The sequence below is a fragment of the Bos mutus genome, chromosome 20 (genome assembly GCF_027580195.1).
Source record: "Bos mutus isolate GX-2022 chromosome 20, NWIPB_WYAK_1.1, whole genome shotgun sequence".
Taxonomy (NCBI): domain Eukaryota; kingdom Metazoa; phylum Chordata; class Mammalia; order Artiodactyla; family Bovidae; genus Bos; species Bos mutus.
The window spans coordinates 13,696,778-13,724,093 of record NC_091636.1 but is presented as its reverse complement, the minus strand read 5'-3'; the positions used below and the strand labels follow the sequence as shown (position 1 = coordinate 13,724,093).

The 27,316-nt window shown below is 42.1% G+C and overlaps 2 long non-coding RNA genes across 4 annotated transcripts in view; one reads left to right on the top strand and one right to left on the bottom strand.

The window, feature by feature from the left end:
* The window catches only part of LOC138984229 (uncharacterized), a 59,123-nt gene extending 36,432 nt beyond the window's left edge, over positions 1 to 22,691 (bottom strand). The window contains exon 1 of the long non-coding RNA XR_011461498.1: positions 21,741 to 22,691. This is a non-coding gene — a long non-coding RNA (uncharacterized lncRNA). The remainder of the gene's footprint in view (positions 1 to 21,740) is intronic.
* On the top strand, positions 1,798 to 15,460 carry LOC138984228 (uncharacterized). Of its 3 annotated transcripts, none has more exons than XR_011461497.1 (4): positions 1,798 to 2,079; positions 8,382 to 8,458; positions 9,173 to 9,521; positions 10,604 to 15,460. It is a non-coding gene; the product is annotated as an uncharacterized lncRNA (long non-coding RNA). The 3 variants fall into 3 exon arrangements; XR_011461496.1 differs by having other exon boundaries at positions 8,382 to 9,521; positions 10,604 to 10,905; positions 11,498 to 15,460; XR_011461495.1 differs by having other exon boundaries at positions 8,382 to 9,521.
* Positions 22,692 to 27,316: the final 4,625 nt, after the last annotated feature.

The window sequence follows — 27,316 nt, the reverse complement described above, 5'->3', positions numbered from 1 at the left end:
AGCAAGGTAAGAAGATCCAGGGCTGACCCTTGAGACTGAGTAGGCTCTACTGAGTCTCCAGGCTGGTCATTGGAAGTGGGTCCACAGGGAAGTAATAGGATTATCAGTGTTCCTAATCTGAACAAGTGGGCCCTCAAGTAGCATATTCAGAGCCAGTGGGTGGAATTACATTACCAACGTACCCAACTGGTGAGGTGGGACATATGGTTCAACATAACTTATCTTATTCATGCAAAAAATGCTATGAGGTAGTACTATTTTTACTCCTAATTTATGCATAATGAAAATACAATTTAGTAAAGTAACTTGTCCAATGTCACATAGCTGTGCTCTGCTGTGCTTAGTCACTCAGTCCTGTCCAACTCTTGGCAACCCCATGGACTGCACCCCACCAGGCTCCTCTATCCATGGGGATTCTCCAGGTAAGATGATGGAAATACTCTATTCTCCATTGTAGAATCTCTTGCCATGGAGTCGGTTGCCATGCCCTCCTCCAGGGGATCTTTCCAACTCAGGTCTCCCGCACTGCAGGTGGATTCTTTATCATCTGAATCACCAGGGAAGCCCAAGAATACTGGAATGGGTAGCCTATCCCTTCTTCAGGGGATCTTCCTGACCTAGGAATCAAACTGGGGTCTCCTGCATCGCAGATGGATTCTTTACCAGCTGAGCTACCAGGGAAGTCCGCCACATAGCTAGTAAGTGGGAAATATACCATCTGAGCCCAGGTTTGCTGACTGTTCTTAACCAGTATGTCACCCTGCCACTTGTGGCTGTCAACAAGGAGTAGCTGACATCATCATGACCTGCCTCTGCGTGTCCAGCCCTGGACCACACTGAGTCTGAGCTTCCTCTGCAGTACAGGTAAGACCCAGAGCCAGATCTGGCACCTGAAAGGAGGCCCACTTAGATCGTCAATGTTTTCTTTTAATTGTAAAAGTGAAAATGTTAGTTGCTCAGTCCTGTCTGACTCTTTGGAATCCCATGGACTGTAGCCCACCAGGCTCCTCTTTGCATGGATTCTCTAGGCAAGAATACTGGAGTGGGTAGCCATTCCCTTCTCCAGGGGATCTTCCCAATCAGGGATCAAACCCAAGTCTCCCTCACTGCAGGCAGATTCTTTACCTCTGAGCCACCAGGGAAGCCCCTTTCTTTCAAGTGTTGATCAAATACCTATGATGCTTTTGGGAACATGCTCAGCTTTTAGGAGATACCAAGAGGCCTAACAGGAGCTATGCTTTCTAAAATATCTTGCCATCTGGTTGGGGAAACAGGAGCAGCACATATAATGGTGAATGGTATGGTTCAAAAGGAAGGATTAAATTGTATGGTACTGACTATAATTTTTATAGCAGTTCAGAAAAGAAAGAGGTAGCTATGGGCTGTTCTGACTAAGGAAAGGCTTTGTAAAGAAGGGACTTGAACCAAATTCTCAAGGACAGATGAGATTTGAAAGAAGAAATTTAGATGGTGTTACTACACTTTCCCCCTACAACCAGATACCATGACTGGTTTGTTTCTTTTAAAGTCAGTGATAGTAAGTTATGTATTTGGGTTTTCTTTTTTTTCAACTTCTAAATAGATTCTATGTTTAGAACAAAATGATATAAATAGAATTTTTAGAAAAACACACTACCATTGAAACCATATAACTTTGTGTCATGAACTTTTCTAATGCTCACAGGATGTCTTGTGATTTCTGACTCAGTCACAAATAATTTCAACTTAAGACACAGGCAGCTGCTGCTGCCTGAGAGATTTTAAAAAATATAGTAGATGGTATAGGATTAGGATGCCTAGCTCCAGGGACCTGTTCACTTTCAAAATTTTTAACAAGAAAACCAGAAGCCTTTAAAGCTTTGAAAACAGAGTTTTAGCCATGACCTGAGTTTTATTCCACAAAGTTCTCTAATTCCCATTTCTAGGGAGGCCCTGTGCCCAGGTCTGGGCTGGGGGCAGACACAAACTCTCACAGGCAACTTGAACAACAGTTGGATTTCTTGGCTCTCAGATTCCCGAATGGTGTTCTACAAAGAGCTGAAGTTCCTCTCCCTTGGCAGTGGCCCTGAGGTCAGTCTGGTGAGTAGTGACAGCTGGAGGTGATTGTGGTGGTGTCCCTGGGTTTCTCCCCTAACACAGCACACTTGGCATCTTTAGATCCAAGTGGGCATTGGCACTTGGGTGTTTCCTTATGTTATGACAGCAACTAAAGAGAGATTGGGTTAAATACACCCACCACCACCCACACAGAGGACTCTGATGGGGAAGATCATGTGGAGGAGGCTCCATCTGGACAAGAGATCCCCAAATGGCCAGTTGCCCACAAGCCTCGCTAGCCTTTACCAGACAGGGTATCTTTCTTTGTTGATTGCTGGTAAGCAGGAGGGAGCCCATACACCCCAGTCTCTGGTACAAGAGATTGAGAAAGGAGCCCTGGGAGCAGGCAGTAAACCCACAGCACAGAGGAGAGCCTGGGAAGAAGCCGAGGAGATATTTGTCATCATTTATGCTCAAGTGAACCTGAGCCAGGCCATTTTCTTTAAATCTCCCTTTCAGCATGGTCTTGTTTTAGAATCCATAACCCCAGAGTAAAATGGTAAAACCCCAGTCCCAACCAGATTCCTAAAGCACTCATTCATTTCCTAGACAATTGTTCCTGACTAGTCCCCGCTCCCCACCTCTAGTGTTTTTCTCATTCTGATCTTCTGCACTCAGTGGAACCAGATTAGGTCTTCCCAAATATGACTCTCTTTATTCAGGGCTTGTTCAGGTTATGCCTTGGCACAGAAAGGATACAGAAGAGAACTGCAGCAGACTCAAGGCCATGGAATTGTAAGATACAACACAATCTTTGTCAGCTGAACAGGCCATTCTAATTTGATCTCTCACAATGCCCTTTAAATGACCCTCTGCTTTCTTGGGACTAGGGGTCAGTTTTTTGATAGACCTTTATCCTTTCTCTCTGCTTTTCTAGCTTCAACGCTTCCTTTTCTGAGTCCTACCTCTCTCCTCCATTAAGCCCCTTGCATGGCGCTTTCCTGGGAAATCCCTGGCCCCAGCTTCATACCACTTAAGACAGTCAGTACGCACCTTTTATTTATTTATTTTTTTAATCAGTGCTCACTTTTGAGCATAGTTCCTCCCAAAGCAATGGCAACCCACTCCAGTACTCTTGCCTGGAGAATCCCATGGACGCAGGAGCCAGGTAGGGTGTAGTCCGTGGGGTCGCTAAGAGTCGGACACGACTGAGCAACTTCACTTCACTTCACTTCTCCCAAAGCAAAAGTCAAAAGTCTTAAGCTGTCTCCTAGTGTGTCAGAGGAAATTGGTTCTTGAATGTCCCCAAGAAACATATCATAATTCCACCCTGGCATAATGCCTTGCTCGTGAGTTCCCTGCAGTCAGAGACAGCGCCTCACTCTTCTCAACCATTGTCTTATAACGGCATGTAGGATATGCTCAATCGATATTTTTGGAGAAAATGAAAAAAAGTGGTCATTTTTTTTCTTTCTGCATTTATAATTTTCAGGCAAATCTACACTTGCAAGGAGACTTGGAGATAATATATACATTGCTTTAAAATCTCGGTACACTTTAAAAAAATATTTTCCCTGTCTTTACCCAAAGAGAAGGTATGTGCTTTACCTAGATGTCAAATGAATAAGATAATTAACGGCTAGAAGTGCTTGGCTCTTAGAAGCTTTAAAATCATGAACATGAATCATAAATTATAAAAGTAAGCTCCTAACAAAAGTAAGAGAGCAAAAGAATAAGTGTAGTCCTGCTTAAGAGCCAATTATTCCATCTCTTTCTTAATCCATAAATTTTAGACTTTTTAAATAAGTACTATCAAAATAAACCTTTGAGACCCTCTGCTAAATGCGGCAATCCTTCAAAAGTGGATAAATCCTTCAAAATCTGCATAAACACAGATATAAATCCAAACTTAATAAGGGGAAGGGTATCCCTGGTGGCTCAGTGGTAAAGAATCCGCTTGCCAATGTAGGAGTCTGGGGTTTGATCCCTGGTTGAGAAGATCCCCTGGAAAAGGAAATGGCAACTCATTCCAGTATTCTTGCCTGGGAAATCCCATGGACAGGGGAGCTCAGTGGGCTATAGTCCATGGGGTCACAAAAGAGTCAGACACGACTTAGCAACTTAACAACAAACAATAAGGAGAAATGACAGAGGGTAATGTTTGTTAGCACAATTGCACTCATCTCACACGCTAGTAAAGTAATGCTCAAAATTCTCCAAGCCAGGCTTCAGCAATACGTGAACCATGAACTTCCTGATGTTCAAGCTGGTTTTAGAAAAGGCAGAGGAACCAGAGATCAAATTGCCAACATCCGCTGGATCATGGAAAAAGCAAGAGAGTTCCAGAAAAACATCTATTTCTGCTTTATTGACTATGCCAAAGCCTTTGACTATGTGGATCACAATAAACTGTGGAAAATTCTGAAAGAGATGGGAATACCAGACCACCTGATCTGCCTCTTGAGAAATTTGTATGCAGGTCAGGAAGCAACAGTTAGAACTGGACATGGAACAACAGACTGGTTCCAAATAGGAAAAGGAGTATGTCAAGGCTGTATATTGTCACCCTGCTTATTTAACTTCTATGCAGAGTATATCATGAGAAACGCTGGGCTGGGAGAAGCACAAGCTGGAATCAAGATTGCCGGAAGAAATATCAATAACCTCAGATATGCAGATGACACCACCCTTATGGCAGAAAGTGAAGAAGAACTAAAGAGCCTCTGATGAAAGTGAAAGAGGAGAGTGAAAAAGTTGGCTTTAAAGCTCAACATTCAGAAAACTAAGACCGTGGCATCCGGTCCCATCACTTCATGGGAAATAGATGGGGAAACAGTGAAAATAGTGTCAGACTTTATTTTTTGGGCTCCAAAATCACTGCAGATGGTGATTGCAGCCATGAAATTAAAAGATGCTTATTCCTTGGAAGGAAAGTTATGACCAACCTAGATAGCATATTCAAAAGCAGAGACATTACTTTGCCAACAAAGGTCCATCTAGTCAAGGCTACAGTTTTTCCAGTGGTCATATATGGATGTGAGAATTAGACTGTGAAGAAAGCTGAGGGCCGAAGAATTGATGCTTTTGAACTGTGGTGTTGGAGAAGACTCTTGAGAGTCCCTTGGACTGCAAGGAGATCCAAACAGTCCATTCTAAAGGAGATAAGTCCTGGGTGTTCTTTGGAAGGACTGATACTAAAGCTGAAACTCCAATACTTTGGCCTCCTTATGGGAAGAATTGACTCATTGGAAAAGACTCTGATGCTGGGAGGGATTGGGGGCAGAAGGAGAAGGGGACAACAGAGGATGAGATGGCTGGATGGCATCACCAACTTGATGGACATGAGTTTGAGTGAACTCCAGGAGTTGGTGATGGACAGGGCCTGGCGTGCTGCGATTCATGGAGTCACAAGGAGTCGGACACGACTGAGTGAATGAACTGAACTGAACTGAACTGAATATTTGTTAAGGGCTTCCCTGATAGCTCAGATGGTAAAGAATCTGCCTGCAATTTAGGAGACCAGGGTTTGATCCCTGGGTCGGGAATATCCTCTGGAGAAGGGAATGGCAACCCACTCCAGTATTCTTGCCTGGAGAATTCCATGGACAGGGGAGCCTGGCGGGCTACAGTCTATAGGGTCACAAAGAGACACAACTGAGCAACTGACATATACACAATATCTGTTAAACTTGAACTTTGTGGAAGTGTTCTGTAAATGCTTTTTATTTTGTTGACCAGTTTTTATCATCCCCATCAAACAAATGCCTGCCTTGGAACTCTGTGTGTGTGCGTGTGTGCCTGTGCATGTGTTCTAGCCAGTGTAAACTGAGCCAGACTGTATGAACTCATTAAATAATTAAATGTGTCTACATGTGGACAAATGAATTATTGACAGATGAATATTGAGTCCATCTGGCAAATGCAAAAACATATCTTGTTAGAAGGACAACATATTTCTTTTGCTCAAATTCTATATTTAGAAACTACTGTTTCTTTGTTTTTCAAAAAAAATTATTTCTTGAAAGGGAGGAAGATGCATTTTGCAGTATAGCGAAGGCCAGCCACATTCCCCCATCACCCATACCCAGGACCTTGCTAGTGAGTCCTCTTGGGAACAATCTAAGATTCTTCCTCATCTTTGATTAATTTTCCTTTCTAGTCCACAGTCCTTCTAGTCTCTAAGTGTCATGGATTTTATTCCTAAAGTCCTCACACAGGTACCTTCCTCTGTATTCCTACTAAACAGGCCCTTATATCACATTATGCTTGGGGAGTTGTAGGAAGTTTGAATTGTTTTAGCTTCTCCCAAGCTCTCTAAACCCAAGCTACTCAGATGGCTTAAGTGAATGAGTGACTGATAAATGGATGAAGAAGGGAATAAGTGAAATTTGCATCTTTTAAAGTAAACAAATAGCTGGATTGGTTCCCGATTCTATAATCAGTTTCTTTATTATTTTAAGCAAATAAAATATTAAAAATAATGTAATTATTGGCTAAAGTATATTTGATACTGACCCAGGCACTGTTAGGGGGTGCAAAAAATATTTATGACATGTTTTTTTGAAATGAGGCCATTTTCAGTCCAATTAGAGAGTTAAGATCAACAAACTTTGAATAATTAGTAAATAATTAGCTGCTTAAACAATATGGCAAGTGAAATAGAATGGTAGATGAGTGTGGGTGTACTTATGAAAGGAACAAAAGACATGGAGATTATTTCAAAGGGATCAATTAGCTACCTTATGTAACCATTCTTGACTCTCCCCACAGTGTCTGGCATTGCACATTAGGTAATTTAATAATTTTTTTTTTTAAAAAGGCTTTTGAGGGACTTCCCTGGCTGTCCAATGGTTGGGACTCTGTGCCTCCACAGCACAGGGCACGAGTTTCATCCCTGCATGCCATGTGACATGGCCAAAAATAATAATCATTTTAAAAAATAAAAATTAAAAGTAAGAAAAGCATTTGATTTCAGAGGTAGAAACCTGTCCTGCTCATAGAAACGAGGAGAAAATTATTCTAAGGGTTCAGGGACATCGTGCAGGACCAGAGTAGGAAGTACAGCAGGCCCCACACAGTCAACAGGGGAGCCCCTGGGACCAGGTCACTTCTCTCCATCACCGTCTCTCTCCCTGGGGCAGGAGGAGCTCTTACTGCTGCTATACATCTAATTTATTCTGGTCTCTCTGGAGATTAGTCAAAAATGCAACTTCAACTCCCTGGTCTCCATGGCCTTCGGCTCACTGCCTGTGGCTTCCCATTTCCAAGTACACACACAGCTGGAGAATCCGCTAGGCTTAGCAAGGGCTGACCAGCTGCTGCATTGGAGACAGGGTGGGTTAGGGCTCTGGGGCCTCTGCTGTGGGGCCTGGGGGTGGGGAGGAAATGATTGGCATCTGCATGCCTAAAGCCAGTGAATACACTCAGATTCTATCTCCTTCTCTGGTTTTACCACAGGGAGAATGTCTTTGTTTAGAGAAAGGATTAATTCTCCTTTCTTCTCTGGGGCAACTACCCTGGCAAGTGAGAAGTGGAAATGTCTGTGATGTATCACTTTGCAATGGATGTGTTTGTTTCAACAGTAAATTAAGTCATCAGACTTGATTCATGGGCTAAGGTTGAAAAGTTGGGAGGCATGGCACTTAGGGGACCTCCAGAAACAGCACATTGATTTTCCAAAGCAATGGGCCCAGCCCTTCCTGAAGAGCTTTAATTACAAATGGGAAGGAGGTGGAGCCCAGACAGTCTGGGAGCAAACAGGGCATTTTGTGTCCTAACTTGCAACCTCAGTTGCAAATCTGTGGCATTCTTTTTGCTTTGTGTCAGGCTTGGATCTGACCTAGTTTAGTTCTTCACACCACAGGCTCTCAGAATTCACGGGAGTTTCAACAGTCACACGTGGTGCTTCGACCACTTCCTCAGCTCCTACACACAAAACCCAGAAGAGGATGGAAGGAAAGAACTATGGGTAACTCCTCCGCCTTCCTCCTGGCCTTTACAACTTCAGCCACCCTGTCTCAGTTTTCACAGGCCTTCGGGATGCCAAGCCCTCAGCTTATACTGAATCCCACTTCATCCCTACATCCACCTTAGTCTCCTGCATCCCTTCTCCTGAGTTACTCTGTTCAGCTTAATGTAGCTGAAAGAACAACAGGGACTGAAATACTAATCCTAGCTCTGCCATAAATTAGCTGTATGACTATGGCATATTAAGCAAATTGCTTAATCTCTCTGGGCTCCAATTTTCTTCTCCATAAAAATGAGGCCCTACCAAAAGCAAAGTCCTAGATCTATGATGCTGCTCTGTATCCCCTGAGCTGGTTTTCTCATCTCTCTTCTTACAGATGAAAAATGCTTTCTAAGAAGATGAATGACTTGCTGAGGTGTCGTGGCCAAGATCTGATGGAATTAGAGGACTGAGGTTTAAACTCAAGCTCAGAATCAAATCTTCACTTAAAACAACATAGCTCCTTGTTCCCCACCAAATAAACACCAGGACCCAGGGCTGCTGTGGCCCCATTAGGAGGGAGGGGAATGATCCTTGCATTGTTCAGCCATGTTTGAGGTTCACACTTCTACTCTGATGAATTACATGGGGTCAGGCAGATCAGAAGGGGAGGATGGAGCTGAAGGAGCCAAAAGGCATCAGCAAACTATTCTGTTCTTGGTGCTCACTGATACCATCAGGGTAAAGGCTGATGACCCCAGGGGGCTGAGGTCTACTGTGATCGAACCCAACTATCTAGTTCAGATGGGGAATCATGAAACTCTCAAAGGGCTTCATTCCCACTGGCCACTCTGCTGAAAGGGGTCCCAAGGACTCCAAGCCTCAGGAATATCTGCATCCCATAGTTGCCTTGTGCTCCAGTCACTATGGTAACATAATATATCCCCACTAAACTTAGTGGTATGGACCAACCACTCATTATGCTTATGGATTCCATGGGTCAGGACTGTACACATGGGGAGCTGGCTTATCTCTGCTGCACCCCATCTACTGCTTCAATTGACTGACTCGAAGCATCGGGGTGTGTGGCTAGAATCATCCTAAGGTTGGTCCTCTCAGATGTTCGGGATCAGGACTAGGAAGACTCAGACAGCCGGGTTCACTGGGCATCCCTGTCTTTCCTTCCAGCACGGTGGCTGCAGGGTAGTTGGATTCTTCACAGGACACCTCAGGACTCCAAAGGCATGTGTCCCAAGAGAGCCAGAGCCAGGAGGCAGCCGCACCTTTCATGACCCTGCTCCAGAAGTCACTCAGGAGCACTTCCACCACATTCAGTTCATCCAGCAGTGACAAAGCTGGAGGAGCTGGGGATGGCAAGGTGCTGGAGCAGATAGTGCTGAAAGTATTGTTGTGACCAGCTTTAAAAACTGTAGCCTGTTATCCTTAAGGTCAAGATTCTTCTCAACAGTTACACAGCCACCTCTATGGGATGAGGAAGCTGGCCTCATGAATAAATCAACCACCTAGCGCTGAACAGGTTGGTGTTTTTCTCTATTCACCCTCGACACACACACACACAATTAGGGTTCTATTAGCAAAGGAAGAAAACTAGATCTTGAGGAGGCATTCAGAGACTTCCCTCCAGCCAGGTTAGTTTTCTGGAAAATCCTAGAGTGTGGTGCACAGTAGGAGACCAACAAGCACTCAGCTGTCACTTGTGGGGCGGGTGGGGTGGATAGAACTGGCAAATGTGCAGTGCCCTCAGTCTCCCCCTCCCCCACAACACATAAGCTGCCTAAACTGCTCCATCCTGCTTTTGCAACCAGTAGAGGAAGAAAGCCACCTGACCCTGCAGGACTGGGGCCACTAACTGTCCATCTCCACTAGTGACCACAACTTTAAAAACCCAGGGAGCCTGGCTAGGGGCACTTTCTGCAGCAGTCACAGTGCCAGCAAGCATTCTTTGTTTTGTTTGTTTGTTTTTTGTTTTCTTGACTTTTACTTTTTATTAATTTTTTAAAAAAATTTAGTGAAATATAGTTGATTTACTGCGTTAATGTCTGCTGTACAGCAAGGTGACTCAGATACGTGTGCGTGTGTTAGTTGCTCAGTCGTGTCCAACTCTTTGGGACCCCATGGACTGTAGCCTGCCAGAGTCCTCTGTCCTTGGGATTTTCCAGGCTAGAATACTGGAGTGGGTTGCCATTCCCTTCTCCAGAGGATCTTCCCGAGCCAGGGAATGAACCCAGGTCTCCTGCATCGTAGGCAGATTCTTTACCATCTGAGCTACAGGGAAGTCCTGTAGTAGACACAATGTCCATTTGTCCCAGAGGAAATGGGGACATCTCTGTGGGGGCATTTCCTGAGGGTACCACCTCCCAGATATTCAGAAAACATGAAGATTTCAAGCTCTTCCAATCAGCTAGCCTGAAATGAGCACCTACGAGAGCAGCACAGTTTTCTTTGGATTTCCATACTGAACCAAGAATTCAGAGCAGTTTTTGTTGCGCTCTAGTCATCCAGACTATTATGTTCAGAGCGGCTAAAGACTTTGAGAAAATGGCAAAAAGCACTGCCAAGCATCTTAGAGTTAAAAAAAGGTTTTATTTTTTTCTACAGGCACTTTTGGAGAAGACTCATGGTCTGTGGAAGAAAGGAAAAGAGGAGCTTGGAAGGGCTTGCAGCCACGCAACTTTCAGAGCTAAGCACTTAGCCTGCTGCTCTGACTTGGCACCGTCAGAGACCGGGAGGGGCACCGTGGCTCCTCTCCAGGTTTGCCCCATGCCCGCCCTTCTGTGTAGAGGAAGTCACAAATGAGCCAAGAAACAAACAGAGAACTGAACTTGAGAAGGAAAACGCAGGAGGCCTCATCCAACCCAGGAGCCATAAAGAAGCGGCAGGAAAGGTCTAGAATGCGCGGGGTACGTTTCCGTAGTCGTCTGCCAGGATTACATTTCTGAGTCATTTCTTAACGCTTGGCAAAGAGGCTTAGATGTTTAAAACTGCTTTTGTGGCTGGGGAACTGGAAGTATCACATCAGTAAGAGCAATGGGATTTAACCTTTTTGTACTATAATCACTTTCATTTTAAAATATTTGATGTTTTATAGGAGTGCTCAGTTAGGTTGAAGTTTTTACCTGTCCCTCCAGTCACCTAACCAAGAAGGTTTCCAGAAGGGACAGGACTGTCTTGAAAACTTTAATATCCTTAACACTGGGCATCCTTTAATATAATGCTGGTAGGTGATCCGACTTTGTATTTCCTGGTACTCTCTTGTTGGTGTTTATAAGTTAATTGATATTTAATGAAAGCTAGGCCCTGTGGAGGAAAGATATGAAGTCTGTGAGAGAGGTTATGAGTCACCCACTTTATTGTATAGAATATAATAGCATGCTAACTATTGAACTATATTTCTTAGACCTATTTAAGATTGATTAAATAAGTGATGATAAATAGGAAAAGGAGTACATCAAGGCTGTATATTGTCACCCTGCTTATTTAACTTATATGCAGAGTACATCATGAGAAATGCTGGGCTGGAAGAAGCACAAGCTGGAATCAAGATTCCCAGGAGAAATATCAATAACCTCAGATATGCAGATGACACCACCCTTATGGCAGAAAGTGAAGAGGAACTAAAAAGCCTCTTGATGAAAATGAAAGTGGAGAGTGAAAAAGTTGGCTTAAAGCTCAACATTCAGAAGACAAAGATTATGGTATCCGGTCCCATCACTTCATGGGAAATAGATGGGGAAACAGTGGAAACAGTGTCAGACTTTATTTTTTTGGGCTCCAAAATCACTGCAGATGGTGACTGCAGCCATGAAATTAAAAGACGCTTACTCCTTGGAAGGAAAGTTATGACCAACCTAGATAGCATATTCAAAAGCAGAGACATTACTTTGCCAACAAAGGTTCGTCTAGTCAAGGCTATGGTTTTTCCAGTGGTCATGTATGGATGTGAGAGTTGGACTGTGAAGAAAACTGAGAGCCGAAGAATTGATGCTTTTGAACTGTGGTGTTGGAGAAGACTCTTGAGAGTCCCTTGGACTGCAAGGAGATCCAACCAGTCCATTCTGAAGGAGATCAGCTCTGGGATTTCTTTGGAAGGAATGATGCTAAAGCTGAAATTCCAATACTTTGGCCACCTCATGCGAAGAGCTGACTCATTGGAAAAGATTCTGATGCTGGGAGGGGTTGGGGCAGGAGGAGAAGGGGACAACAGAGGATGAGATGGCTGGATGGCATCACTGACTCGATGGACGTGAGTCTGAGTGAACTCCTGGAGTTGGTGATGGACAGGAAGGCCTGGCATGCTGCGATTCATGGTGTCGCGAAGAGTCAGACATGACTGAGCAACTGAACTGAACTGAACTGAAGCATTCTATGGTTACCGTCAGATCTAATCCCTTGAATCTATTTCTCAAGGGATTTCTCAGGGGTTAGATCTGATAGAGTGCCTGATGAACTATGGACGGAGGTTCGTGACATTGTACAGGAGACAGGGATCAAGACCATCCCCAAGAAAAAGAAATGCAAAAAGCAAAATGGCTGTCTGAGGAGGCCTTACAAATAGCTGAAAAAAGAAGAGAAGTGAAAAGCAAAGGAGAAAAGCAAAAATTTACCCATTTGAATGCAGAGTTCCAAAGAATAGCAAGGAGATATAAGAAAGCCTTCCTCAGTGATCAATACAAAGAAATAGAGGAAAGTAATAGAATGGGAAAGACGAGATCTCTTCAAGAAAATTAGAGATACCAAAGGAACATTTCATGCAAAGATGGGCTTGATAAAGGATAGAAATGGTATGGACCTAACAGAAGCAGTGGAGAAGGCAATGGCACCCGACTCCAGTACTTTTGCCTAGAAAACCCCATGGATGGAGGAGCCTGGTAGGCTGCAGTCCATGGGGTCGCTAGAGTCAGACACGACTGAGCGGCTTCACTTTCACTTTTCACTGTCGTGCATTGGAGAAAAGAAATGGCAACCCACTCCAGTATTCTTGCCTGGAGAATCCCAGGGATGGGGGAGCCTTGTGGGCTGCCGTCTATGGGGTCGCACAGAGTCTGACACAACTGTAGTGACATATCTGATCTGATATCTGAACAGAAGCAGAAGATATTAAAAAGAGGTGGCAAGAATACCCAGAAGAACTATACAAAAAAGATCTTCACGACCCAGATAATCACGATGGTGTGATCACTCACCTAGAGCCAGACATCCTGGAATGTGAAGTCAAGTGGGCCTTAGGAAGCATCACTACGAACAAAGCTAGTGGAGGTGATGGAATTCCAGTTGAGCTATTTCAAATCCTAAAAGATGATGCTGTGAAAGTGCTGCACTCAATATGCCAGCAAATTTGGAAAACTCAGCAGTGGCCACAGGATTGGAAAAGGTCAGTTTTCATTCCAATCCCAAAGAAAGGCAATGTCAAAGAATGCTCAAACTACCACACAATTGCACTCATCTCACAAGCTGGTAATGCTCAAAATTCTCCAAGCCAGGCTTCAACAGTATGTTTACCATGAACTTCCAGTTGTTCGAGCTGGTTTTAGAAAAGTCAGAGGAACCAGAGATCAAATTGCCAACATGTGGTGGATCATCGAAAAAGCAAGAGAGTTCCAGAAATACATCTATTTCTGCTTTATTGACTATGCCAAAGCCTTTGACTGTGTGGATCACCACAAACTGTGGAAAATTCTGAAAGACTACCTGACCTGTCTCTTGAGAAATCTGTATACAGGTCAGGAAGTAACAGTTAGAACTGGACATTGACCAACAGACTGGTTCCAAATAGGGAAAGGAGTACAACAAGGCTGCATATTGTCACCCTGCTTATTTAACTTATATGCAGAGTACATCATGAGAAATGCTAGGCTGGATGAAGCACAAGCTGGACTCAAGATTGGCGGGTGAAATATCAATAACCTCAGGTATGCAGATGACACCACTCTTATGGCAGAAAGTGAAGAGGAACTAAAGAGCCTCTTGATGAAAGTGAAAGTGGAGAGTGAAAAAGTTGGCTTAAAGCTCAACATTCAGAAAACTAAGATCATGGTATCTGGTCCTATCACTTCATGGCAAATAGATGGGGAAACAGCGGAAACAGTGAGAGACTTTATTTCTGGGGACTCCAAAATCACTGCAGATGGTGACTGCAGCCATGAAATTAAAAGGACTCTTATTCCTTTGAAGGAAAGTTATGACCAACCTAGATAGCATATTCAAAAGCAGAGACATTACTTTGCCAACAAAGGTCCGTCTAGTCAAGGCTATGGTTTTTCCTGTGGTCATGTATGGATTGAGAGTTGGACCATAAAGAAAGCTGAGCACTGAAGAATTGATGCTTTTGAACCGTGGTGTTGGAGAAGACTCTTGAGAGTCCCTTGGACTGCAAGGAGATCCAACCAGTCCATGCTAAAGGCAATCAATCCTGAATATTCATTGGAAGGACTGATGTTGAAGTTGAAACTCCAATATTTTGGCCACCTGATGAGAAGTGACTCATTGGAAAAGACTCTGGTGCTGGGAAAGATTGAAGGCAGGAGGAGAAGGGGACGACGGAGGATAAGATGGTTGGATGGCATCACTGACTCAATGGACATGAGTCTGGGTAAACTCCGGGAGTTGGTGATGGACAGGGAAGCCTGAAGTGCTGCTGTTCACGGGTTCACAAAGAGTTGGACACGACTGAGCAACTGAACTGAACTGATGGTTACCGTGTACCTATGAAATGATGACAACAGATCTATGTTAATATGGGTAACTGTATTTGGTTCCTAGGGCTGCTATAACAAAGTACTTGTTATAAACTCTGGTGGCTTAAAATGACAGATATCTGTTCTCTTACATCTCTAGAGAACAGAAATCCAAAATTAAGGTGTCAGCAGGAACATGCTCTCTGAAGGTTCTAGGTGAGGGTCCTTCCTCAGCTCTTCCCAGTTTCTGGTGGCTGCTGGCAATCCTTGATATTCCTTGACTCATAGATACATCACTCCAATATTTGCCTCCATCTTCACATGGCATGCTCCCTCTGTGGCTGTGTGTCTCATTCCAATTTCTCTCCTTATAAAGACATCAGTCATTAGATCAGTCTTTAGCTTCAACTACCCTGAGGGCTACCATGTCGTGAGGAAGCTAAAGCCACACAGAGAAGTCACATGCAGGTATTCTCACAGACAATCACAACTGAGTTAACTCTGTGAGTATAAAAAGAAGCTTCCAGGTATTTCCATTCCCCAGATATTCCAGTTACCCCTAGCCATTTGAGTTTTCCTAGCTGATGTCCTAGACTTCATGGAGCAGAGGAAAAATATCCCAGCGCTGTCCTCTGAACTCTTCACCTAAAGAATTCATGAGCTGTAATAAATGGTTGCTCTTTTATACCTCTAAGTTTTAGATTGGTTTTGTGTGGCAATACATTTTGGTTTACAAAACATCATGAATAATACAGTCACATTTTTTTTAAGTATAAATGGATGTGCATGCAAAGGAAAAGCTTAGAAATTTTGACCCCAAAATTTTTAACCAGATCATTTGAGGGTGGGGGTGGGGGGTACCCTCTTCTTTACATCTTTCAATATTTTCTGAAGTTTTTACAGTGACTTCATATTATATAGACAATCAGGAAAAAAGAAAACAGTTTTCATTTAGAAAAAACATACCACTTAACTCTGGGGGTTTTCAGCGACAAGTAATGAAGGACAACTGATGATGATTGAGGCCTCTCTGCACTCTAACCATTATGAACACCCAAATTATTTTGGAATCAAAGTTTATTTTAGCTAAGTCCTCTGGGACTCACACTAAGTCTAGTCTCTTCAGGGCTGGGTTATATACAAGAAGCAGGAACTATAAAAGAGGTTGGGGCAGTTTCTTGGGCACTGCCCTTCAGACCCAAAGCTCTCTCTCCTTTGGGAATGAGGAGGGCAATGGTTGTGCAGCAGTTTGGGGAGGGGAGAAGGTGGACAGGACAACAACAGAAGTGGGAGTGTGTATCGAGGGCCTAGATGATGGAGGCCAGGTGATGCGGCAGGGAAAGGCCTAGCTTCTGCTTCTCCAAGGCTTGGCATAGGGATGCCCACACCTGCCACAGAACTGGGCTTGTGTACTGTTGTTATTTCTTTTTTCTGAAAAAAAGAAAAAATTATTTATTTGGCTGCACTGGATCTTGGTTGCAGCATGCGGGATGTTTAGTTATGGTGTGCCAACTCCTCAGTGCGGCATGTGGGATCTAGTTCCCTGACCAGGGGTTGAACCTGGGCCCCCTGCATTGGGAGCTCAGGGTGCCAGCTACTGGACCACCAGAGAAGTCCCCTGCTGATATTATTTCTACCACCGCTAACAAAATTTCTAACATAGAGTGTGTCACTGGAGCACATCCTTCTTCTCCAGAGATGTAGCACTTAAAGGTTAACAACACGTCCTGCCAAGAGCACAGACACAAATCTTGGCGTGACAAATGAGGCCTTGGCCCTCTTGAATGGTCACACTTTGGAGACTGAGGGAAAGCAGAGAGAAACAAAAGGCCACAATTAAAAAGCACAGTCCTTGTGACTTCCACAAAAAAATAAGTGTCAGGACAGAGCCAAGGGTGAATTAAGTATTATATGCAAGGTTTCTAAGGAAACTTTAAAAGCAAATAGTACATTAGGAGGCAGACACTCGTTACACACAGAAGAAGTTCCCAAACTCAGGGACCAACATTCCCTTCCAGCAGCAATTCCCCACAAACACAGAACATTCCACGCAGAGACCGAGGCACAGCTGGCACACCAGCAGTCTCCACAGGGGTGGAGGGAGCCCCAGGAGACCAGGCAAGAAGTGGACGCCAAGGTACTTTGAGCTGCTGGGCCAACATGAGATACTTCCTGAGTATCCTCCGGGGTGCCATCACTCTCATTACAGCCAATAGCCACTTCTGCTAAGTCTGTGATCTTGTCTGTACCACTTGCTCGTTAGCAGATACTCTGGTGGTTTAGAGTGAACTACTTAAGCAGCTCTGGTTTCTATAAAGAGAGTAAGATGTGCAGTGGAAAGCAAGGCACATCCTTCCAGTGCCATCCTTTTGTCCTTCCCATCACATGGCCCTGATATTTTTGTAAGGACAAAATGAACCATCTTTAACTCCCAGCCAAGGCAGTTTAGGGCTGGGGAAAGTCCCTAATCTGCCTACTCTAAAATGCACAGGACACCTTCTGGCTGTTTCTGGTCCCCCGCTGATTTGCCTTCACTGTACAAACAGCTCCAACAGATCTTTCACACCCCGCCCCTCCTCAACCTGTCCTGGGTCAGAAAAACCTCACTCTAATTCTTCCCCAGTGACTTTGTCCTCACACACAATTCATGAGGGCCATAGCATAGTATCAACTCTCCCCACCACATGTGCGTGCGCGTACACACACACACGCACACACACGCGCATCCATACTTCTGCTTAAAGGCTAAGTCACCTTTGTTCCCAAATCAGCAAAATTTGATTGTACTTGCACAAGTTTGACAAATCTAAAGAAAGAATGTGGAGTGGACAGTATTTTGTAAAATCCTAAAAGAGAAGAAAACTAAAGAAGCAAAATTATTCCCTTCCTCAAGATTATAAAAAGAAATTCCAGTAAATGTCCACCTTAAATGTTTATGGTTTATGTTTTGTAAAGAAAGGACTTCCCTGGTGGCTCAGATGTTAAGGAGTCTGCCTGTAACATGGGAGCCCCCAGTTCAATCCCTGGGTCAGGAAGATCCCCTGGAGAAGGAAACGGCAACCCAATCCAGTACTCTTGCCTGGAAAATCCAATGGATGGAGGATCCTGGCAGGCTACAGTCCATGGGGTTGCAAAGAGTCGGACACAACTTGAGTGACTTCACTTTGTAAAGAAATCTGATATATATATGAATTTATTATTTTGTTGTAAGAATTATAATTTGTTTTCTGGGGACTTCCCTGGTGGTCCAGTGGTTAACACTTCATGCTTCCGCTGCAGGGGGCATGGATTTGATCGCTTGTCAGGGAACTAAGATCCCATATCCCTGTGCTGCAATGCAAAAAAATATCTATATATCTATATAGATATATATATAATTTGTTTTTAAACAAGAAGCAAATTGTCCCCATTTATTTATGAATAATGATATCTTTTCTGCAATGATTTGAGGGCCTTCTTTTGCATCTACTTGTTTCCATTAAAATTAAAATCTATTTCTAGACATCATATTCTGTTCCATTGATCCGTTTAATTCTGCCTTCATGTCATACTATGGTAATTATTATAACTTTATAATAAGGCTCAATATCTAGAAGGCGAAAAATTTCTTTTGTACTCTTCTTCTCTATAATAGCACACTTTAATTACTAGATTAAGTTTAGCATCATTTTAATAATTTCCTTCAAAAATTTACTGGAGTTTTGATTGTGTTTATATTAAATGTGGAGACTAGAGGCAAGTTTTATGATTTTTAAGACTATACTTTCTAAAAAATTCTCTCTCCATTTATTCATTATAATCTATAATACTCTCATAAAATTTCATAGCCAATTTTGATGTGTTTAATGTTTTTTCCTATATGTTAAGCTTTTGCTACTATCGTGAATGATATTTTTCTCTGTGTTTTATAAATGATTATTATTTGAATATAAGGAAGCTGGGTTGAATTTCTTTGATATTAATAATAGATTGCTTCCATTAAAATTATTACCTTCTAAACCATAATTGGGGAATGTTACAGAGAGTTTCAGAAAGAGATTATTACATAATGGTGACAATAATTCTTTATGAAAATATGAATTCATAGTAGAGAAATCTTTTTTATTTCACATTTTTATATATTATACCGTAAATTTCTCTGTAGCTTGAAACAGCTACAGGTTTCTCATTACAGAATACACCATCCATTTTCATAGCATAAATACAGCATTAAGATCTAATGCTGGAGTTGCATATGTCTCTTCAGAGTTTGAATTTCCTTCAATATGCCTTTGCACCTACAAAAAAGTAGAATCCTAATGCACTCATGCTTGTAAGTAAGAGACAGGGTCTCTATATGGTCCATCATTGACTGAAATAAATCTTTTTCATTAAAAAAATTTATTTATTTTGGCTGCTTCAGGTCTTAGTTGTGGCACATAAGATTGGGTCCCCACCTAGGAATTGAACCTGTGTCTCTTGCATTGCAAGGTGGTTTCTTAACCACTGGACCACTAGGAAAGCCCCCAAATAAATCTTAATTGTGGTTATTTTAGAACATATAGTAACTTCTAGATCAGAAATATTATATTCTAGATCAGAGATATACGTTATAATATTATATCTATTTACTCACACCAATCCTAATTCAAAATCTATGAGGAGATCAGAAGAGTGTGCATAGTATATTACCATGTATATAAAAAGGAGAGACACTCTACATGAATGCTTATATATGTACAGATTATCTCTACAATGATATATAAGAAACGCATCAGTGGTAGCCTCTGGAGGATACAGGTAAGCAGGAGACTTCTTTTGTGTATTCTTTTGTACCTTTTGAATTTTCCATGACATGCAGGTGTTGTGTTTATTAATCTTCTATGCCAGACAGTAATATTCCAGGCTAGCAGCACTGTGATGAGAATGAGATGGGAATTTTTAAAACTTTCCAATGGGATATAAGTTGGTACAATTATATTTGACATGTCAGAAGCCTTTAAAATTTTCCTTTATCCGCATCTCAGCTTTTTGCGGCTGGATAGACTCCTCAGAGCAGAATTCCTGCATATGCTAGGCAGAATCCTGGTTCTCCCAAATGATTCCCCGCATCCTGATTCCTGGAACTTGTGAATATGTTATGCTATATGGCAGGGAGGAATCAGGCTGCAGGTGAGACTGAGGGAGCTGAGCAGATGACTTTGAGATGGAGAGATGACCATAGATTACCTAGGTAGACACAATGTAATCACTAGGGTTGAATAAGCAAAAGAAGGGGACAGGAGAGTCAGTGTCAGACTGATGCATCATGAGAAGGATTCAACCAGCCATTGTTGTCTTTGAAGATGGAAGGGTACAGGAGCCAAGGAATGTGGGCAGCCTGAGGAAAAGGCAAGGAAGTGACTCTTCCCCTAGAACCTCCAGAATGAATGCAGTCCTGCCCAACACCTGGAACTCAGCCCAGTAAGAGTAATTTTGGACTTCTGGCTTCCCAAATGTCATGTTGTTTTAAGCCGTTACATCTACAGTAATCTGTCATAACAGCAATACAAAACGAATGCACTATGTCCAAAAAGTACTCATCTATAACAGTAAAAATCTGAAAAGAATCTAAATGTCCATTTATAAAGGAATAGAAGATAAGTGATGCTACATTTATATAAAGGAATAGCGGGGCTTCCCTGGTGGCTCAGACCAAAAAGTAAATACTTCGTTGTAAAATTTATTCAATACTTCTGAGAAAATATTAACCTGAAAAAATAACTTGTATCTCGTTTCAATTATAAAAATTTCATGTATTATAAAATGCATGTAATAGATATGTCATTATTAGCCCAGGGTTCAGCTCTAGAAAAGAAACTATTCAAGCTATTTCAAACAGAAAGGGAAATATAAAGAATCAGATCCATACAAAAAACTGTAGGAGTGGTTCTTAAGGGGTCTCCTGAGAGATCAAACCAGTCCTGCCAGGGTTAGAGCTACTACTGCTTAGATCACAAAGCAGAGGGTCAGGTGGAGTCCTAGCTTGAGAGCATGTATCCAAAAGGCAGAGGAGAAGAAACTGTGCCTTTTCTTACCAGTCCCTTCTCATAACCATCACATTCTACTCAAATGATATAAAGAATACTTAAATATCACAAACAACTGATCTGCCTATATATTTATCATATTTTTAGAAAACAGGCCAGAAACAAACAGTGAAGATTAAAAACACAGGCTCTGGAGTTAGATGGCATGCATGCATGCTAAGTCACTTCAATCGTGTCTGACTCTTTGTGACCCCATAGATTGTAGCCCTCCAGGCTCCTCTATCTATGGAATTTCCAGGCAATAATACTGGAGTGGGTTGCCATTTCCTCCTCCAGGGGATCTTCCCAACCCAGGTATAAAGCTGTGTTCCTTGAGTTAGATGACCTGGATTTAAGCCCCTCTGGAGAGTTACCTCACTCTTGTTGCCTGAGCACCTTTGTCAGGAAAGGGCTCTTAGGATGGAATGAGCTCATGGAGGCCGAGAACTTAGCAGGGAGTTCCATGGGTAAAGGAAAACTGCTCAATTAATGGGAGCAATTATTTTTGTAATACTTCCCTATACTTAATAGGTATTACTTATCATGTACTAATTTTATCATCAGAAAAACAAAAACCTCATTTCAGAAAAATCCAAACTGAATGCTAAGCTTCCCCCAAATAATCATGGTCTGATGAAAAAAATATATAAATTTTTAAAACTTGCTGCCTTGTATGAGATTCTGTCCTTTGTATATCTGCTTCCTGTTGATAAGGGGAATAATAATGACACACAAGCTCTATTTAAAAGTCAATAGTCAGAAGACCTGGAGCATTTTTCATTCTCAGGACCATGAATTCAACAAATGACATTCTCCATATGTGTTTCAGAAAAAGCACCCTATTTCAGCATTTGACAATGAATGAAGTAAGTTTTAGGAGACAAAGGGAAAATTTCTGCTCATAAAAAGGGGTAAAGGAGACAATTGGCTTAGTGATTTCCTAGCTTGACTATCATAGAGCCATCTTAATATGGACATTAATAACTGATAAAATGTAAACTTCTCAGAGCTCACCTCTTGGTAGTGGCTACTCGATATCCAACTGGTCTCCTAATGAAGAGCACAAATTCAGACATCACCATCTCTCCTTTCGGGATCGGGATCCTGCAGGTTTACATTTCACACAGATTTGTCACTCAGTGCCACGCCTCCCTTTGGGATCAGCCGTTCCACATTCTCTTGCCAAAATGAGAATACAAGCCCGGTGCCTTTCCCGTTACCTCACACTGCATAGGGCACCATCCAAGAACCACACAGGGGTGATTTAGTTTAAACAGCCGTCTTTTAAAATTAATTTTAAAACCTCCATGCTTTTACTCCTTTCCAATCTTCAGCAAGTTTTGGGGTCAGAAAGACATTCACTAGTACATGAGTAGTAGTTAATCCAGGACTCCCACTGAATTTCAGCATGACATTTTATGGCTTGTTCAAACAACTTTATGGTTCCCAGAGACGAAAAAGGCATCCAAGTACATGAACTTTAAGGGACCTAAGTATAAACTCCAATAGGAAGTGGTTTTACTTTTATTCCTAAATTCCATTACACATAAGTAAAGGAAGTAAGGCTAATAATTTAGTCAGCATTCGAGATAAGGACCAAGCAGGAAATACCTTTTTATGTGATGTCATCCAGGGCCCACGTCAGAAGAGGAACAGGAGGGGCAAGCCCTTCATCCATTACAGATCTTTCCCAGCCCTCTCTGGATGAAAGAATGATATGGGCAGAGGCAGCTCTAATTATATATATATACATTATATTTATACTATTATTATACTGCTCTGTGTGACCATGATGTAGACATTCCTCTAATATTGAAAGAATGAAAGGAGGGAAGAAAGAAAAGGAATTAACATCCTATTACTTAGTAAGATAAACCTTAGCTGGGGAAGCCAATGAATGTTTCTAGGAATTTTATATTTCAGCTCAGTAAGTGTGTGCCCTGTGTCACTTTTAATATGACCATGTCTACCATGTCCTTGGACAACAAGGAGATCAAACCAGCGAATCCTAAAGGAAGTTAACCTTGAATATTCATTGGAAGGACTGATGAAGCTGAAGCTCCAATACTTTGGCCATCTGATGTGAAGAGTCGACTCATCAGAAAAGACCCTGATGCTGGGAAAGATTAAGGGCAGGAGGAGAAGGGGGTGACAGAGGATGAGATGGCTGGATGGCATCACTGACTCATTGGACATGAGTTTGAGCAAACTCTGGGAGACAGTGAAGGACAGGGAAGCCTGGCGTGCTGCAATCCATGGGGTCACAAAGAATCGGACACAACTTAGTGACTGAACAACAACTTTAGAGAATATTTGGGATAGTGTTCTCAGTGTAAATCACTTTCATCTCACTCATGCACCTTGAGTGATTAGGCATGAGGACACAGGAGAAAGATAAATGTAGTTCAAATCCCAGTTTGTGTGACTCTGGGCAAGTTAATAATATCTACCACAGAGGATTGTCGGGAGGATTAAACAAATGATGCATGGAATTACCCAACACAGTTGGCACTTAATAAATGTTTGCAGTAACTTCCTCCTATGACTGCTTAGTAGATAATCATCTCTTAGATTTTTAAAAATCATGGGTAAAACACATAAAATTTACCATCTCAATAATTTTTGAGTGTACAGTTTAGTAGAATTTAGTATATTTCCAGTGTTCTACCACTGATCTCCAGAAATCCTTTCATCTAATAGCAAAACTGAAACTCTCCACCCATCACACAAGTCCCATCTTCCCCTCTCCTCAGCTCTGGCAACCACGAATCTAATTTCCATGTCTATGAATCTGACTACTCTAGGTAACTCTTATAAGTGGAATTTGTTTTTTTATGACTGGCTTATTTCAGATAATCAAATTTTTAGATTACTCTTTGAGACTTAAACTTTTATACTCAGACAAAAGTTTGGCCACTACATGTTATATCGATATATTGCTCATTTATCTATTTGACTAAAAATCATAATGTTTTCCAAAATAAAGGTAATCTATTATAATGTTAGATCATATAAATTTCAGTGGATGAATTTTACACAAGTACAGTTCATCCTCAAATCATCTGCCGTGTACTGGCACTTGTGTCTTATCCCCTTCACTGCTTTGGAAATTCTTGGAGGTCAGGCAGTGCCTGGTGTGCATTAAGAATATATTAAATACTAATGAACTAATTAATAAATTAATAAACTAGTGGATTCAGATTCTATTTTATGAATTGCTAGCAAGAAAATGTTCAACACAGGGTATTTCGCTTCTCATTGATTCTGTGCCACATCTTTAGTCATCAACTGATGGTACTTAGAGAATGCAAAATTATTTAAATATTAACCTAAGCAAAGCACAGTTTCAAAGATTAAGTAGATGAAGAAAACACTTGCATTAGACCTTCAAAATGCAAACTCAATCAAGTTTTGGATCACAAACACTTTTGTGTCTCATCAGCTTCTTAATGTCAATGTACATGTCAGATTTCCTTAGTTTTCAAATTCTGGAGTACTAATTGACTTTTAAGAGTAAGACTGGCAAATGTTTAAACATTAAAGATTCAGAACTTAGGAATTCCCAGTCTAGTGGTTAAGACTCAGGGATTTCACTGCCAAGGGCCTGCGTTCAATATCCCTGGTTGGGGAACTAAGATCCTACAAGAAAAAAAAAAAAACAAACGAAATAATTCAAGAAAAATTTTGTGTGTCTCCCATCAATCCCCAACTCTGCAAGTTCATTTCTAGTTAATTTATTCAACAAAGACAGTCATATAAATGTTCAAAGATGTGGCTATGTTAAGCTAAATAATGGTCACCCAAAGATGCCTAGCAATTTAATCCCTAGAACCTGAATACCTGTGAGTACGTCATATTCATGGCAGGAGGTAATAAAGGTTGCGAATGGAATTACAGTTGCTAATCATCTTGCCTTAATATAAGATGCTCCTGGACGATACCAGGTGGGCCCAATGAAATCCCAAGGGTTATTTAAATGTGGATAAGGGGTGGGTGGCACAAGAATCAGTATAGGAGTGATTCGGTGCTGGTGTGGGAAAGACTCATTCAATGTCTGCTGGTTTTGAAGATGGAAGAAAGCCAGGAGGCAAGGAAGGCAGTGATATTCAGAAGCTGGAAAAGGCAAGAAAAAGGATTCTCCCTTGAGTCGCCATAGAAAAAATGCAGCCCTGCCAATACTTTAATTTTAGCTCAATGAAATCTATTTTTGTTTTCTAACCTCCAGAACTGTAAGATAATATATTTATTTATTTTTATTTATTTATTTCCTCAACTCCTTAGTTGTAGCATGTGGGATCTAGTTCCCCAACCAGGGATCGGACCTGGGCCCCCTGCATTGCGGGGCTGTATTCTACCCACTGGACCACCAGCGAAGTTCCAATATATTTGTTTTAAGCTACCAAGTGTGTGATACCTTGTCACAACAACAATAGGAAATTAATACAGTAAGTAAAGAGCTCACTGCAGCATCATTTGTGACCAAAAAAAATTGTAAGCAAATTTAAAGTGAGTAAAGTAAAGTGAAGTCACTCAGTTGTGTCCGACTCTCTGCGACCCTGTGGACTGTAGCCTACCAGGCTCCTCCGTCCATGGGATTCTCCAGGCGAGAATACTGGAGTGTGTTGCCATTTCCTTCTCCAGGGGATCTTCCTGACCCAGGGATCGAACTTGGGTCTCCCACATTGCAGGCAGATGCTTTAACCTCTGAGCCACTAGGGAAGCCCAAGCAAACTTCACACCCATTAATAAAAGCCTGACAAAATATTGCATTGTTACCATGGATGTTGAGGATGTTAGGTTTTCACCAAAGAGCAAGCTGCTCCCCACAAGGTACTCTCTCTTTCTGTTTTTGGCAGGGGCCTGCCCATCAATTTAAAATAGAAAAGAGGGGGCTGCCCTGGTGGTCCAGTGGTTAAGAATCCACCTGCCTGTGCAGGGGACACGGGTTTAATCCCTGGGTGGGTAAGATTCTACATGCTGCGGAACAACTAAACCCATATGCCCTAGAGCTTCTGCTCCACAAGAGAAGCCACCGTAATGAGAAACCCATGCACTGCCACTGGAGAGCAGCCCCAGCTCGCCGCAACTAGAGAAAGTCTGAGTACAGCAACGAAGAGCCAGTGCAGCCAAAAATGAAATAAAAAAAATTTTAAATAGAACAGAGGTTCTAGAATATAGCAAAGAGATTTCAGTTAATCGTAAATGCATAACAAATAGAACACACAACACTGAGATTATAGTACTCTGGGTTCACCCAGTCTAATTTCCTTCTTATAATCGACCTATAAATACACCAAGCACTTGTTAAACCCTGGAAAATACAGAGAAAAGCTGGCTGACTAGAGGAGGAAGAGAAGAAGCAAAAGGATATCATTCAGTGCAAGACATGGCAAAGCAGAGGGAAGACTGGGTACCTTGGGGGCACAGGAGGTTCTCATGCAGGAAGTGAGGGTGGGAAGGCAGGACAGGGACAGTTGCCAGGAGGAGGCAAAGCCTGAATCCAGTCCCACAGGAGGCGTGAGATTCAGCCAGACAAAGAAGACTTGGAAGCCCGTCCCAGTAGAGGAAACAGCTTACACAAGGCTGGTTGGTATGAGGTCCACTGTGGGTGTGTGATCCAGGTGGCATTTGAAAAAACCAGTCAACTTTAAAACCCTCCACAAGGACTTTCACATAATTAGCTTTGTTACATTCTCTGAACCTCAGTTTCCCCACCTTCATGACAGAATCATAAAAATCTTCCTTTCAAGAGAGAATTAGCGGATCTGCACAATCTTGGGTGGGAAAAGGAAGACCTGGCTCCCAGAAGTCCCTGCCCTGCACTCTGCTCTGCAGGCCGAAGCCACTCCTAATTCTCCAAAGCCCTGATGGATTAAAGAAGGAAAAAGATTTTATGGTATATTCTATATTTAACAGATCATTCATTTTAACACATACGAAACACAATGAAATAACATTATGTATTAATTCACAGTTCATGACAGACCATGTGTTCTGGAAATGGAACAGATTTGAAATTTATATAATGAACAGTTTCTTCTTTCAATCCCTTCCCTGTATCTGACTCTCTGTAAGGCCTCACGTAGAGGGTACATTTGAAAGCCTAGTGAATAAGATGCTGCAACAGCCTGCCGGTGCCAGGCCCTGTTTATATTGACTGGAAGAAAGACAGCCAAGTTGTGCATCAAAATCATCTGAGGAGCTTTTAAAACAGGCTGAAGCCTGTGTCCCACTTTCTAGATTCCGACTCAATTGATCTAGAGTGGGGTCAGGCATTTTCATATATATATATATTTTTTTTTTTTTTTTTTTTTTTTTTTAAGCTCTTGAAGTGATGCCAATGTAAAGCCAGGGTCAAAAAATACCATAAATGAAAGTAGGAGAGACTGACGCAGGAACCCCTTAAAGTTTTATCAATTCATTTGTGATATTCAAAGAAAATGGTAAAAAACCAAAACAAAACACAGATGAACAAATGGGAGCCAAAGGAAGTTTCAATAAAAAGTCTCACTAAGGACAGACAATGGTACCACAGGGGCACCCTGGGCGCCCAGCGGGTGTTGGTCATGGTGCAGGCCCGACCATGAACA